The 17,084-nt window shown below is 42.0% G+C and overlaps 1 protein-coding gene across 29 annotated transcripts in view; it reads right to left on the reverse strand.

The window, feature by feature from the left end:
• Positions 1-17,084, reverse strand: part of KCNMA1 (potassium calcium-activated channel subfamily M alpha 1) — a 550,733-nt gene that overhangs the window by 364,667 nt on the left and 168,982 nt on the right. The window lies entirely within an intron of this gene.

The raw sequence follows: 17,084 nt of genomic DNA on the forward strand, positions 1-17,084 counted from the left end.
GACGCACAGGGACGTTGCGCATGAACGTCCCTGTGCGTCGTCATCAAGGCAACGTCACTATTCCGGGGCCGGGCCCAAAGCGAGGAGAAGAGGCCCCCCGGGTGAAGATGGACAACGACTATCCCTCCCCACCGGACGGTCCCTGCAGCACAGATGGCCCGGACCAGCTCACCCTTCCTTCACGCTGAGCAGAGATGAGTACAAAACTAAAGGGGGTGGGGGGGGGGCTGGATGATGACGAAGGCCGCAGTGGCTGTCCGGGCATGCTGGGAGTTGTAGTTTTTAAACATCTGTAGGTCCGCAGGTTGAAGACCACTGTTCAGACATTGTCAGGCGGTGATGATGAAGGGGGGGGGGGGGTGGTATGATGACAGGTGGTGATGATGAAGGGGGGGTGGGATGATGACAAGGGGATGATTACAGGCGGTGATGATGAAAGGGGAGTGTGGGATGATGACAGGGGGATGATGACAGGCGGTGATGATTAAGGGGTGGGTGGGATGATGACAGGGGGATGATGACAGGTGGTGATGATGAAGGGGGGGTGATGACAGGCGGTGATGATGAAGGGGGGGATGGATGATGACAGGGGGGATGATGTATTTCCCACCCTAAGCTTATAGTCGAGTCAATAACTTTTCCTGGGTTTTTGGGGTGAAATTATGGGCCTCGGCTTATATTCGGGTCGGCTTATACTCGAGTATATACGATAAGTGTATTTGAATAATGCAGGTTTTCTTATTTACTGCCAATAAAGTCAGCGCATGTTTTTTGTTTTACTCTCATTTCACATTGCATTAGTACCAATACTATACAGTAATTCATCATAAGTAAACACATATTTATTGTCGGTTGACCCATTATAAAATCTTATATTCACTGTAAAAACCATAAATTTGAGCAAGATTTGTAAGTTACAAGTAAATGATCCAGTAAAGAGTTACAACATTTACTGACATAATATGCTGTCACCTAGTGTTCACTCTATATACGGCAATGAGTAAGTCTGCCTGATGACTGCTGGGGATGCACATGATGTCACGTTTCCCCCAGAACAGTCTCTATATAGAAATTCTCTGCTCTCTTCAGAGCTGCCAAGAGAAATATCTGTCTGTCCTGTTTGTTAGAAAGGGCCAGAACCTCTGCAGTAGCATGGATATTATGAAGTTTACTTCTGCAGGTAAAGTAGGGATTATATAATATTAGCTTCCTGAGGGGGAAGGAGACTGATTTTGCTCATAGCTGGCTCCAGTAGCACAGATTTTCAGCACCACTAGGGGGGCTCATGAAAGCTAAAATTATTTAATGCTAGAAATGATGTAACACACAGGCCCTGGTCTGAAAAGGCCAAAGACACATAAAAAGACTCTAGTAATATTCAATATTAAAGTGTACCTGTCAACAACAAAAACTTTTTATATTATGTAGATAATAGCATTATATATATATATATATATATATATATTTGTAATATACATTGGTTAAAAAATATGTATATTTTTGTCCCTGCAGCTATTGCCTGTGTGTCTTTATGAGGAGTCCAAATACAGGAAGTGAGGATGGACAAGCAGGACTCTGTGCTGTGAGGACAAGCAGGACTCTGTGCAGTGAGGCTCTGTGACATGCCCCCGGCTCACACATCAGGATGATTGACAAGCCAGGATCCTGCACAGAGCCCTGCTTGTCCTGTCCTTACTTCCTCTATTTGGACTCCTCACAGGCAATAGCTGCAGGGACAGCACTTTTTCACCCATAAATATACACATGTTTTAACCAATGTATAATACAGATATACATATGATTGTATTATCTACGTTATATAAAAAGTTTTTGTTGACGACAGGTACACTTTAAATCTTCCCATTTATACCTTAACCATTCATATTATGGCCACAAATCCCAGTATGACTACAGGTCTGATGACATGCTACATCAGGTTTTTTGGGGGCATAAACCAACACAGAATGATGGTAGATTTAACATGGTAAATATCCAACAGTAATATAAGGGATATGTTATTGAACCATTCTCAATGGATTCCACACTTAAAATTTTCATGCCAATAAACTTTTTCTTCTTGCTGCAACTTTTGTATCCTTCACATAAAATATAACCCAAAAGACATCTGAGAATGAAGACATGTGGTTCCACTGGCCAGTGCTTTCCCTTTATTGAAACACTAATTTCTATTTCTAAGTGAGCCTCGAGGGCTTGTGATGAATGAGATCCTAACAGGCCAGTGGTTCTCTATCATTACATCCCCCAAGTCCACATGAAGGTTAGAAAAGCTTCATGATTATCTAGAGCCTAATTTTCCACATCTCATTTCTCTGCGATCCAGGGACACATCAATGAGAAATGAGTAAAGCAGATGGGATTTTCATGCAGAGACAATCGCTTTGCTGCAACAGCCTTTCACTCCATTATTCCTCCTCCTTATAATCAATGAAGGATAAAAATCTAAGAATGCTAATGCATGCTATAGAGAACTATACCAAGGGCATTCAGAGCAGTGATGTCACGGACTATGGAACCAACACTTCCCATTGATAATTATTCTTAGTAGGTGATTCTACTTTATTTGTACTATTTGTAAAAAATACTTTAAGGGTCTATTCACACGTACAGTATTCTGCGCAGATCTGATGCGCAGGATTTCAAGCTGTGTTCAGTCATTCTGTTTACATTGAAATCTGCAGCAGAAAATCCTGCGCATCAAATATGCACAGAATACTGTACGTGTGAATAGACTATAAAGGGGAACTCCGCCCCAAAGATCTTATCCCCTATCCAAAGGATAAGGGATAAGATGTCTGATCGTGGGGGTCCCGTCGCTGGGGACCCCCGCGATCTCTGCAGCACCACCCAGGGGACGGTATCGTGATGCCATGCCCCCTCCCATAGACTTGTATTGAGTTGGCGGGATGTGACGTCACGGGTCGCCCCGTCATCACACACAGAGCCAGTATGCTCTGTAGTGATGATGGCGGAGTGGCGCTGCCGAGATCGCGGGGGTCCCGCCGCTGGGGATAGGGGATAAGGTGTCTGGGGCAGAGTACCCCTTTAAGGCTGGAAATAGACACGGCAGTTTTTATGGAAAAACTGTCAGTGCAGTTTTTTTGGAAGCCAGAGGTGGATTAAAAAGAAATGGGAAATATAAAGAAAGGACGTGTATTTCTCCTTCAGGGTACGTTCACACGTACAGAATCTGCTGCATATTTTTGCTGCATATTCTGTGCAGCTGATTTTGTTACCCATTGACTTCCATGGGTAGCAAAATCAGCTGCACAAAATATGCAGCAGATCCTGTACATGTGAACGTACCCTCATACTGGATCCACTTATCTCTTTGCAGTGTGACACTTTTCCATAAAAACAGACGGCAAACTTGGGATGGTGTCACACACAGTAGTTTTTTGAAAAACTGCCTCTATAGTTTTTGAGTCAAAGCCAGATGTTGGTCCAGAGTACAGTGGCAAAATTGCAAAGCTCCGTTTTTGCACACAATTTTCTTACTGCAATAGGGAATGTACAGTACTTTTGCACACAGACAGGGCTTTTGCAAAAAATATGTGCAATTCTGTCACTCTGCGCTGGTAAATTCCCACCATGATAAATTTAGTGCCATGTATAAAATTTTTTGGCACATTTTCAACAGAATTCGGCAGCATTTTTCCTAGTAAGAGTAGAGACACACATAACTGTCACAGTTTAGGTAAAAAAAATAAAAATAAATAACAGAGCATTTTGGATCCCTAAATAATGGTAATGGGGAGTTGGTCACGGGGAATCAAGAAAAAGGCAGAGCTACTGATAAGGTTATTTAGCTTTGTATATACAAAAGAAGATAGGGGCTGATGCAGGCCAGGCCAGTACTGGTAACACATCATGTAATGTACTGAACAGGCTTGATCTAGATATGGTCCAAATAAAATGAATGTAAGCAAAGCTCCAGGACCAGACGGATTACACCCAAAAGTTCTAAGAGTACCCAGATCAGTTATTTCTTATACATAATATACAGGACTTCTGGTGACTGGAATAGTGTCGATGGACTGGCAAAAGTTAAATATGGTGCCGATCTTCAGACAGGGCTCTAAGTCTTTCTCGAGTAATTATAGAATAGTATGGTGAACACACATTGTGGGAAAACTTTTTGAGCGACTAATAAGGGACCACATACAGGAATGCATAGCGGGTAATAGAAGAAATGTGAATGTCCAGCGCAATGTAGATCCAACGTAGCAATTTATTGCTAAAACCTCAGTACATGGACATAGCGGGCACAGGTGACGCGTTTCGGCCCACCGAAATGCTAAGTTGGATCTACATTGCGCTGGACATTCACATTTCTTCAGTTTCTGTTTCTGGCGTTGCCCATGCCAGTCCGAGCGCATTGGCGTTAGAGGAAAAGAGCTGGGATCACACTGCTATAGCAGGTAATAGTAATATAAGTAATAGCCAGTAGTGATGAGCGGCAGGGGCCATATTTAAATTTGCGATATTTTGCGAATATATGGACAAATACTCGTCCTATGTTCACGAAATTCGCATATTTGCTATGTTCGTTCCCTTTTTTTATGCGAAAATTCGTAATGAAATGTGCATAGTGTGCTTGCACAATTATATCTTTCACCTAAAAGAAGGGAGGGATCAGTGTCCTCTGGAAGTGCCGATATTTGAGAATATTTGCATATACAAAATATTTGCGCTCCACACCAACTCACACAGTAAATAATATTGGAGCCTTCTTTTTTTTTACCATACTGTGTAAGTATGTAAATCACAAACAAGCACTATAAGGCCATATGCTAACAATACAATCAATCATATAAAGGAGCATTTTCTGGCTATAGGTTACATATGCAACTGTTAAATATATGTGTGAACTATAAATGCACACAACCTGGGCTTCTGCAGGCTGGTTTTACACTAGACACTGAGTATGACCATATTGTATCTAATTATTCCCTTAGTTGCCAACAAACAACAGATCCCTAAAGGCTAGACATGATAATGTGGAAAAAGACCATTCCCCATACAGGGACAAAGTTTGTTCCATCAGTCGACTGCTACTTTCACAGTGTAAACAATGGAAATACTTAATACACACAGAAATAAAAAAATATAGTATACAGCACACAGGTCAACAGCTATATCAGTGTTGCCTTTTGTATACAGTTAGCCCATGTGTTGCTCTAGGACCATAAACATATAGCAAAAGGAATATGGCGGGAAGGAGGGTGTATGCATGATAAGTCTACCACAGTGATGGCAATGGTCCTGTGTAGTAGGGGAATTCCAAAGCACAATTGGGGAAATTTATCAAAACCAGTGTAGAGAAAGAGTGGTGCAGTTATCCATAGCAACCAATCAGAGTGCTTCTTTTATTTTTAAAAAGACCTATCAAAAATGAAAGAAGCTATGTGATTGGATGATATGGGCAACTGCAAGACTATTCCTCTACACCAGTTTTGATAAATCTCCCTTAAAGACCCCACAGAATCTGTAGGGCCATGAACAATGTCAACTTCACTCAAAAAGAAGCAACATGTGAAAAGCCTTACTGGCCACACATGTTATCTTAGTATAGGAGTATAGGATAGGACCTTGGAGCAATAAGTGAACATGCTTGTACATGGCACTGTAAATAACTGCAACTGGTCATGTTGTTGGGGCACTGTGGCTGGCTATTATACAAAAAAAGAGAGAAAAAATTTGCAAGTCAGCTCACCACCCAATGTGAACACAGTCCAATGGAGAAAGCCAAGTCTTGAATTGGAGCACAGAGTGAAGTCAGTGGACCGAATCACATGTAACAATGTAGAACAAAAAGGAAATCCAGCTCCAGAGGAAAAAATATGGCTTAAAAGCAAGAATGTAATCAATTTATGTTAAAATAAGAAAAAACAACCCCTATGGCATGTCAATAAAAATGAAGAAAATACTGACGTGTTTCAAGCTAAAGCAAGCTCTTAATCATGGCCATCTGTAGCTGGCTCTCTCTGTGGCTGGTCCTGTTATTGGGCTCTGTAATGGAATCTGTTGTTAAAGGATTCTATAACTTGCCCTGCTATATGGACTTAGTGGCGGTCATTTATACAAAGTCACGGACTAGCTAACAAATATGTATGTAGCCCATGTGTCTAAAAAACCCTTTCCTTGTATATGCCCGAGAGCGCAACATTTATATAATTTTTTTCAGGTTTTAGTAGCATTGGAACACCTAGTGCAGAAATTATGTATTATGGCTATCTTGTTATGTCAGAGCATGTTATGTCTTGTTATGTCAGAGCAGAGGCAAGTATTTATTTGTTGATGGAATACTATGGTGGTAATGCTAGATTTTCTAGAATGGGACTATTGGCTTTGGACCTTTGATCACCGACCACCATTGGTTTAGCTAAGCACAATTCTCATAAAACAGGTCAAGTCACTTCTAAGTAGTATTCAAGTTATAACAGAGCTCTGGAGTATGTCTCATCATCTCAGCTATAAGTACTGAACAGATTGTCGAGTACTATGAACTCTTACGACATGTTCTACATTGAGTCTTCTGAAGGACCCCGCGCTGTCCTTTTCTGTATTCACTCCATGGCTGTGGGCACAGCATTTCACCATTTTCTTGCAGCACACTATATAGCAATTATTTGAACTACAGTTCATTTACATCTGTTGTAAATATAAAAAGACAAGAACAATTGACATAGCGCTGAAATATTGCTGAGACAACCACATTTCACAAATGTCTCAGAAGCAGCTTGCCTATATCAGGCTTCTGTATCTGTAGGTACACATGACCTATAGTATATTGCGTTTGTACACCATTGTATAACTGTAAAGGCCAGGGGGGCCATTGATCTTGAGATAGGGTCATAGATGGGAAGTCACCTTTTATAAAAGCCATTACTTCTGAATAATGTAAGGTTAGTCCCTACTTATTATATAGTAAGCTGATCCTTTTTTCTTACACTTCCACTGGAGCAATAAAATCAATACATGGAATAAACCCCATCACTATTCACACATCAACTTCAAATCAATACAACCCAGAGGAAATCCTTACTATTTTATAGCAGCAGTTACAGTCCGCTTCCTTTTATTTAATGGCATAAAACATATACAAGAACTCTGAGAATAAATCACAAGTCTATACACTTCAATTCAGTATTAAAATGTCCAAAACATATAACTAACACATACCAAGAGGCTGCTGTATTAAGGGGGTATGCTATCATTTCTTAGTGCAACGTTGTAAAAGGCCACGAGGCATATAGAAGAAGCAAAGATACAAGACTGTTTGTATAGGAAAAAATAGTTAGACCCTATGGGGGAGATTTATCAAAACCTGTGCAGAGGATGAGTGGTGCAGTTGTCCATAGCAACCAATCAGATCGCTTCTTTCATTTTCCACAGGCCTCTAAAGAGGCCTGTGGAAAATGAAAGAAGCAATCTGATTGGTTGCTATGGGCAACTGCACCACTCTTCCTCTGCACAGGTTTTGATAAATCTGCCCCTATGTCCCTTGAGGCAAGGGCCAGTACCATTAGGAAGGCTGGCCTGTGTGGCTGCTGTTGGATCAAAGCTTTGCCATGTTCCAAAAGATGAAGACTGAGAACTGGAGCCAGGAAAGATGACTGTATAATACGGTGTATGTATAAAAAAAAAAAAACATAAACACATAATCACATATCTCATGAAAGCCACAAAGAAACACAAAATACATTTCAATACATAATAACCACTGTGGGCCATGATGACAAGTCATCATTTTATGCTCTTGACATCGAATGTCTAGTCATATGCAGCAGGATTGCTTTTCTTTAGATTTGTTTCCATAAGGAGGAAGCACATATAAAACAACAGAGTTATTATGGGCCACAACCTTACTTTTTATGTCTACCCTAGAAATGTATTGCTACACACCATGTCATGGGGAACAGTCTTGGGTCCCCTGAAGCATAGTTGTTAGTTACACAGACTGATAAAAATCATCTCAAATATGTTAAAAACAGAAAACTTTTTATTTAATCTTAGAAAAAGTCCATTTGATTTATACATTATGACCATAGTGCAATGCTTACATGGTTTTTCATGAAATAGTGAACTGTATAGTAACACTACATTGGAGTTTTACCTGCTGTATAATTATTATCAGTAAAGAATGCTGCATCTCTAGCTGCATATATTGGGATGTTAGGAGTTGCGCCACAGTCCGACGTGCTGGATGCGGGCGCATTCCTAGGCTGTTTCCCCGTACATTCCCCAGGAAGGGGTCTGCCGCATCCCACATACCGGGCTGCGGGCGCACTCAGCCACCTACTTTACACTTACCCCACCGCGCTCCTGGCTTTTCCGTTCTCCCTGACAGACGGCATGCACATTACTGCTTCCTAGGGCGCGCGCGCCGGCTCTCTGAAATTTTAAGGGCCAGCACACTGGTACTGGTTATTGCAGGGCGCTGACTGTATAAAGTGTCAGCACTTCCCCTTGTTCCCTGCTGGATCTTTGTGCATACTAGCGATTGAGAAAGCATTTCTTTACTGTGTTCTGCCATACCGTGTACCAGTACAGTTTGCTACGTTTCCTGAGAACTGAACCTTGCCGCCTGCCCTGACCTACCTGCCAGTTACCGACTCTGAGTTGCCTTACGAATCTGTAACTCGCCTCATCTCGGCTGCCACTGTGGGCAAGTCGCGCCAGGGGTAGCAACCTGGTAGTTCGCCTGTCACACCAAGTCCATCCCGCTTTGCGGCAGGCTCTGGTGAAAACCAGCGGCTCCTTAGACTCCGCTCCCTGGTGCAGCTTTCACCATTGTCCACAGTGGTACAGTGGACCCACTACTCCAGCCGTTACAGGGGGAATCCTACAATAGCACTTTATCCTTTTTCCCTATGGTTTGATACCAAGATAGATGTGTCTGAAGTAGAATAGACTGCTATTTACATGTGTTAAGTTGCATACAGACAAGTCTTTCTATTGCTTTCCTTATGGCTCAACAGATTCCAAACTGTAGTACCAAAAAGTCGTGTGTCAGATGTATGTGCTATAAGTGTCAATGTGTAGTCAACCAGTCATTTGTGACATGGGCTGCAGCATGTTAAGATTTTTGCTATCTGTTGCATTATTTAATTAAATTTGTATCATAGATCCAAGGAAAGGTGCTTCTAGAATGCCACTTTAACAGCAGAAGAACACTTTGTCTTAAAGAATGTTTCAGACTCCATCATGACGGGCATCAAACCAACCGTATAAACCTCCAAACCACATCACATGGTTCTACGTGCTTTCATTACATGTGGAGCAGATACAATGGCCCTCATTTACTATTCTAAACCCGACTTCTTTTGTCGGATTTTTTTGGCGCATCTTTGTCTGTGACATGTCGCAGACATCGTGCGCCAGTCTGCGACACGATGCAACAGTTTTTCCCGACGGACCCGATGTGGATTCTCCCAAACCCGAAAAAGGGGCGTAACCCAACATTTCTGAGCTTTCCCACGTATTTATAAAGGTTTCCAACCCGAATTTGTTGAACTGTTGTGGATTTTTTCCCGACAACTCAGAGGAGTTGGAAACTAAAACCAACAAAACCCAGTGCGACAAACAGGATGCGACACAATAATAAATACCAGGGGAAAAAAGCAGTCGGGTAAGAAAGCAAGATAGACTTACAACCCGATTTTCTAAGTAAATGAGGGCCTATATCTATTTTCCTTATGAGAAAAAACATTAAGTGAGTATTAAAAACTTCATCAGGTATGACTAGATATGGAGCAAAAGTGGAGCTTGAAGCTCCGGCTCTCAGTGCAAAAACCTTATTTTAACCTCCCTAAGGATAAATAAAAAGCACAATGGAATAAAATGTGCATCAAAACGTGTTGCAATAAGGTTAATAAAGCATTTATTTGGACAATCCTGTGTCCCGCTGTCAATATCCTGGTCAGTGCCGACTAGTTCCTGAACCTCTCTTAAGTCCTGGTCTACTCTTTGGTACACTGTGAAATATCAACACTGAAATTCTCCCTATACAATTGATGATCACCGGAGCTCCATAACTACATTAACTCAACAGGGAGACTAACAATACCCTCATCACAGAAATAAAAATGTAGATGTTATCATTTATATCCATATGAAAACATTCATGGTTTGGTAATAAATATCATATTAATGCTTCAATAATGGATTATTTAGAAATGTAAAAGGATTGTCTAGTTTAGAATACCCATTTTCTTATGCTCCCATTTGGAATTTTGAGGGGAGTCCCTTGCTCGGGAATGGAATTATTCATTCTTGGCCAGAGTGGGGGATGGTTGGAGACCTGTACAATGCTTAATGCATTATTTTCACTTTAAATCATTTTAACATATTCAGGGATTTATTCTGATGCCATATTTGGAATCTGGAAGGAGTTTTTCCCCTGGTATGGGGCAACTCGCATCAGCCTCATAAGGTTTTTTTTCCTTCCTCTGGATCAACACAGTAGGAATACTATAGATATATAAGTTGAACTTGATGGACACTTGTCTTTTTTAACCATATAAATTATGTAAGTATGTCATACATACACATACATGTCAGAAGTTTTTATCAGTCAGGGTCTGTGTGTTCAAACCCTCACTGATCATTAAATTGAGCCAGAAGAAGCACTTTACTCCCCAGCTCATTGCTCTCTCATCCTGATTGCATTAGCCAACCTGTCTTATGCAACAAGACAGAAAGAGCAACAAGTCGGGGATTGAAGTGCTTAGCCAAGCACTTCTTCCAGATCTATCTAGTAATCGGTGAGAAAATATTACAACTTTTCACATATATGTGTATGCATGACAGTAATACTTTAAAGGGGTTATCCACCATAAGGTGAGTTTAGTATGTACCTGGCAGACAGTAATGGACATGCTTAGGAAGGATCTGCGCTTGTCTTGGGGCTAAATGGCTATTTAGTGAGATTACCATAATACTGTGGCTAGCTTTTTGTAAACTGGTATTTCCTGTTTTAGTTTTCTTTTTTGAATACAAAGTCCCTTAATTCCATTTCCTCCCTCCCACACATCAGCCACCCCACCCATTGAAACATAAATTAGCTGCATCCATTCAAAAGACCTGTGGTTTTCAATCAGGGTGCCTACAGCTCTTGCATTAGTTGCAGATTGATCTCTCTCCCACCAAGTGATCCCTCCACCCATTGAAGCAGACAGGCTCCCTGTCATCAGCTGACTAGTGAGTCAGATCTTGGCCGCATTGCAACCTGTTGGGAGACAACAGTCATTTTTTTATGCTGTTAAAAATAAATTTTGGGGTGAAAATCACAGAAGAATTGTGAGAAAACCGTCACACACAGGTACAGACACTATATTATGAACAACACTAACTTTACAGCCCCTGTAGCATAGTCAAATAAAAAAAATTCCTGATATACCCCTTTAATTTTCCCAGAGGTGCTGCTACAGAGAATCGGAACACTTACTGCCAGGTTTCCCCTACAGAGTACAGCTGGTTACTGGGGATCACTGCAAGAGGACAATCCATAACTAGCCTATATAGAGAGACTCTGTTATGACACGGCAGTGTGATGGCCATCGGAGAACCCGGGGAGAATAGCGGGAGAAAAAATACTACAAGCGCTGTCATTTTCTCCCACTATACCCACTACAAAATAACAGTGCCTGACAGACACCACTTAAGGGCCATGTGTGAAAGTAGCCTTACAGGTAGGAAAAGTCCAAAGGCTGTAAGAGTCTCATTATGTTTGCTGCAATCCTAGACATACAAGATGACTGAACATTCTGTTTAATTAGTGTCTATAGAAAAAATACAGAATAATCCCCAAAAAACTAAAATTATTGAACTCTGTTTTAGATTCTGGGAAGTTCAAATTTGTTATGCAACCATTTCTATAAATTGGTTTAGCATTATTAATGCAATGAGAAACTACACACATTCTATATTAGACCATTACTAGACCAAACAATGAACAAAATAATGCAAGGTGCAATGATAACTGTCTCAGCCTTTGTATGAGACAATTTTAAGGGGCATTTTTTAATATTATTTGCCAATTTAGTTACCATAGTGACTAAATTGATCAGCACACTACAACAACATTACATAGGCTCTATTTGTCATATGGTGCTCCATGCAGTACCATATGTCAGATATATTTTCCCTTTGCAGCAAAGCTTTTGGCACAGCATACCTATATAATACATAGCTAATACGATTCCCCATTACAGCTCTGTACTCTGTATGTATATGGGCATATGGGAATAGCTAAAGGATAGAGATGACAATAACACAATTCAGTAAAGAGAAAAAAATAACATATTAACTCAATGACAAAAAACAAAATAATGCACAAAAGGGGTTGAAATCGAATGAAACTTTCTATGTGTGACTGTAATAATGATATATGTAAGGAATTAAAATATTACAGCAAAAGGATATGTTTATCAGAGAAACCAGTACAGTTAAAAGGAGGATATATAGTATTACCCTGTTGGGTACAGGATGACATACAGTTGGGCATGGAGATATACAGGTTCTGGCCACACATGTTGAAGCTGTGCTTGGAGATCCTGCATGCTCAGAGGTTGCTGAAGCTGGCATCCCAGCTGGCCCAATAAATGTTCAATTGGTGATAAAGTGTCGCAATCTGGAGGAGACATTCCTGGGAAACCCTTTCTAAGTGTGGGTGAGCATTATCCTGCGAATAAAGCCAGTTGGAAGCCCTACCATGAGGGGCAACACATGTGGCTGCAGGATGTCCTACATATATCGCCGAGCTGTTAATATCCCTCATATCGACCGACAGACTGTTGTATGTAATGGCTCCCCAGATCATCACACAAACACACCAACTCCACAACAAAGGCAGGAATGAATTACCCACCACAGGGCAACCATACTTGAGCATGACCATCATCAGATCTCCCCAGAAAACTGGAATCTTTACTAAAGACAATAAGGTTCCAGTCCAGGTTTCTCATTCATGACACCAATGCAAATTAAGGGGATCCCCTCAATAGCAGGACTTAGAATGGGTGCTGTGAGACCAAATTTTCTTCTGCTAGGCACTTGGAATTGGCCCGGGAAGAAACAGGGGTGTGTAATGAAGGGGACACATTTGTTTTGATGATAGACAAGGAAACAGTGCTTGTGCTTGTTGGTGGTTCTAAAACTCCTCTCTACTGGAGCCTGTCTGGACACATAACTGTGTGCCGAGTTTTACAGCAATCCCACATATATCTGGGTGCATTGTTTTTTTGTCAAATCCTCACATAAACAGCTATAGCAGGGGATGTTTTATCTAATACGATTTTCTAGACTAATATGTAATTAAGCCAGAAAACAAACCAAATGGCAATGTCACCATTCTTAAATATATGGTAGCTTTTGCCACACGGTTTTCCATTTACATGAATAATAACTGCACCCAAAAACTGCATTTTCAATAAGAAACATGCAGTCATGTGGTGCTGATTCTGATTATGTGATGCAGTAAAACATACATCACAATGGGAAAAAATGGAGTCCAACAGTCCCCAATGACTTACAATACAAGCCATCAGGTTCTGCTATGGTGTTTGTTTCGACAGGAAAAATAGCGCTGCGTGCTGTGCTACTTTTTACATCAAATACATCAGCAGAATTGCTGCCAGATCCTCTGATAGTAATGTGAACAGAGCCTTAGCTGACATGGTTTCCAACAAGAATGACCCACTAAAGCTCACTGCAAGCTGAAAACATTATAACCTGAGGCCACCGAAACTTGAGAAATTGCAATAATAGAAATTAACATATGTATTCATATAACACTTTTTGTTAGCTTCTTCTTTACAAAAAACTCATTCATATGAAGCTTTTCTATGGGATTAGCTTTGCCATCAAATGCTATCTATATATATAACATTTATCGCTTTCTACACTTAAAGGGGTACTCCGGTGAAAAACTTTTTTTTTTTTAAATCAACTGGTGCCAGAAAGTTAAACAGATTTGTAAATTACTTCTATTAAAAAAATCTTAATCCTTCCTGTACTTATTAGCTGCTGAATACTACAGCAGAAATTATTTTCTTTTTGAAACACAGAACTGTCTGCTGACATCACGAGCACAGTGCTCTCTGCTGACATCTCTGTCCATTTTATGAACTGTCCAGAACATCATATGTTTGCTATGGGATTTTCCTTTTACCCTGGACAGTTCCTAAAAATGGACAGAGATGTCAGCAGAGAGCACTGTGCTCATGATGTCAGCAGAGAGCTCTGTGATTCAAACGGAAAATAATTTCCACTGTAGTATTCAACAGCTAATAAGTACAGGAAGGATTAAGATTTTTTAATAGAAGTAATTTACAAATCTGTTTAACTTTCTGGCACCAGTTGAGTACCCCTTTAAGCACGTCATGCATCTAACATGCAAAGCAGTTTCACGCTTGAAGCATTGCACTTATTCCATGGTGGATTTTCCAGATCAAAGAACAGTCTGTGATCTTTAACATTCCACAATGCAACCTTTAGCATTTTACTGCATTAACAGAATTGGGTTACTGTATTAATACTATATATTAGTGTATTATTACTATATACCAGTGTTTTCCAATCAATGTGTCTCCAGCTGTTTCACTAATACAACTCCCAGCATGCCTGAAGAGACACATTGGAGACACACTGGTGGGAGGTGGGGATATTTAAATAATTTAGCCAATATTCCCCTCCCTCCAATTATTATTATAATTTGTCTGAACATCCCCTGATCCCTCCATATAAATGATTACAGTCAGGGGTCAAGTCCTGGGGGAAAAAGTGTGGGAACGCACCCAAGATTTCCATTTAAAGGGGTAATCCGCCCCTAGACATCTTATCCCCTATCCAAAGGATAGGGGATAAGATGTCTGATTGCAGGGGGCCTGCCGCTGGGGACCCCCTAATTCTCCCTGCTGCACCCGGCATTCATTTAGAGCATTGGGTGCAGCGCCGGAGGCTCGTGACCTCACGGCCACAGCCCATCAATGCAAGTTTATGGGCCATGCCCACACAATAGACTTGCATTGAGGGGGCATGGCCGTGATGTCAGGAGCCTCTGCTCCCCTTCGCCATTCATTCAGCACGGAGCAAAGTTCACTCCATGCGCCGGATGTCTGGGGTGCCACAGCCGAGATCGCAGGGGTCTCCAGCGGCGGGACCCCTGCGATTAGACATCTTATCCCCTACCCCTTTAAGGGCTGGTCCTGCAGCACTCCTGCTAATGGGAACTGCGTTCCTGCTGTGGAAAAAGTGCAGGAACACCCCATGAGTTCCTGCAGGACTTGAGGCCTGATTACAGTGCAGTTATATCCATTCATGCCCCTGCAGAGAGGGTGGATTAAAATATTTAAATTTATGCTGCAGAAATGCAGCAAGTTTAGTGCAGATTTTTCACGTTGACTTTAATAGGGAACTCAAGATCTGCAATAAATCTGCAGTAAGGGTGCGTTCACACATGCGTATTTTCTGCTGCAGATCTGCTACAGATTTGCTTTAGCAGATTTTGCAGCCCATTGAAGTTAATGGGCAGCAAAATCTGCAGCAAAAATATGCACATGTGAATGCACCCTAAGGCTGCATTCACACACACTCAATCCGCAAATTGCAGATTTTACAAAGCAATCACTTTATTGACATGCCAATATAAAAAACATAAGAATTGCCTTGTCCACAGTTGCTCAGCAAAGCTGCACAAAAAAACCCATCATAATTTGCTTTTGGCACAGAAACATTGCAAGTTTTCCACTGCAAAAAAATCTGCAGCATATCTTTCCTGTGTGTGTATATATATATGTCTACCTTCTATATATATATATATATATATATATATATATATATATATATATATATATTTGTATGCCAGTCTTCTGGCATTAAAAAGTGGAGGGAGGGAGCGTTGTGCCCATCTGTGTCTGCTCTGCTTGGAAGCTGACACGACTTTCATGCAGCACTGTGCACTGTTTTTTTTACATTGACATGAATGTATTTATAATTTGGTGCATAAAACAAGGTGCTGTTTTACCCGCCCAATATCATTATTCATATGAGAGGGAGCTCCCTCCCTATAACAGCCAGCTCCAGTGCAAGACCCAGCATAATGCTATTCTATAGCGGTGGGTACACAGTTATGTATATCACACACATGATACATATCACACACATGTATAAATATATATATATATATATATATATATATATATTACACACAGTTCATTACACATACAATACAAACTGTTACGCCGAGCGCTCCGGGTCCCCGCTCCTCCCCGGAGCGCTCGCTTCACTCTCCCCGCGGCAGCGCTCCGGTCACGTCCTCTGACCCGGGGCGCTGCGATTCCGCTGCCAGCCGGGATGCGATTCGCGATGCGGGTAGCGCCCGCTCGCGATGCGCACCCCGGCTCCCCTACCTGACTCGCTCTCCGTCTGTTCTGTCCCGGCGCGCGCGGCCCCGCTCCCTAGGGCGCGCGCGCGCCGGGTCTCTGCGATTTAAAGGGCCACTGCGCCGCTGATTGGCGCAGTGGTTCCAATCAGTGTGTTCACCTGTGCACTTCCCTATATCACCTCACTTCCCCTGCACTCCCTTGCCGGATCTTGTTGCCTTAGTGCCAGTGAAAGCATTCCTTGTGTGTTCCTTGCCTGTGTTTCCAGACCTTCTGCCGTTGCCCCTGACTACGATCCTTGCTGCCTGCCCCGACCTTCTGCTACGTCCGACCTTGCTTTTGCCTACTCCCTTGTACCGCGCCTATCTTCAGCAGCCAGAGAGGTGAGCCGTTGCTAGTGGATACGACCTGGTCACTACCGCCGCAGCAAGACCATCCCGCTTTGCGGCGGGCTCTGGTGAAAACCAGTAGTGGCTTAGAACCGGTCCACTAGCACGGTCCACGTCAATCCCTCTCTGGCACAGAGGATCCACTACCTGCCAGCCGGCATCGTGACAGTAGATCCGGCCATGGATCCCGCTGAAGTTCCTCTGCCAGTTGTCGCTGACCTCACCACGGTGGTCGCCCAGCAGTCACAACAGATAGCGCAACAAGGCCAACAGCTGTCTCAACTGACCG

The sequence above is a fragment of the Hyla sarda genome, chromosome 7, assembly GCF_029499605.1.
Source record: "Hyla sarda isolate aHylSar1 chromosome 7, aHylSar1.hap1, whole genome shotgun sequence".
Lineage (NCBI taxonomy): Eukaryota > Metazoa > Chordata > Amphibia > Anura > Hylidae > Hyla > Hyla sarda.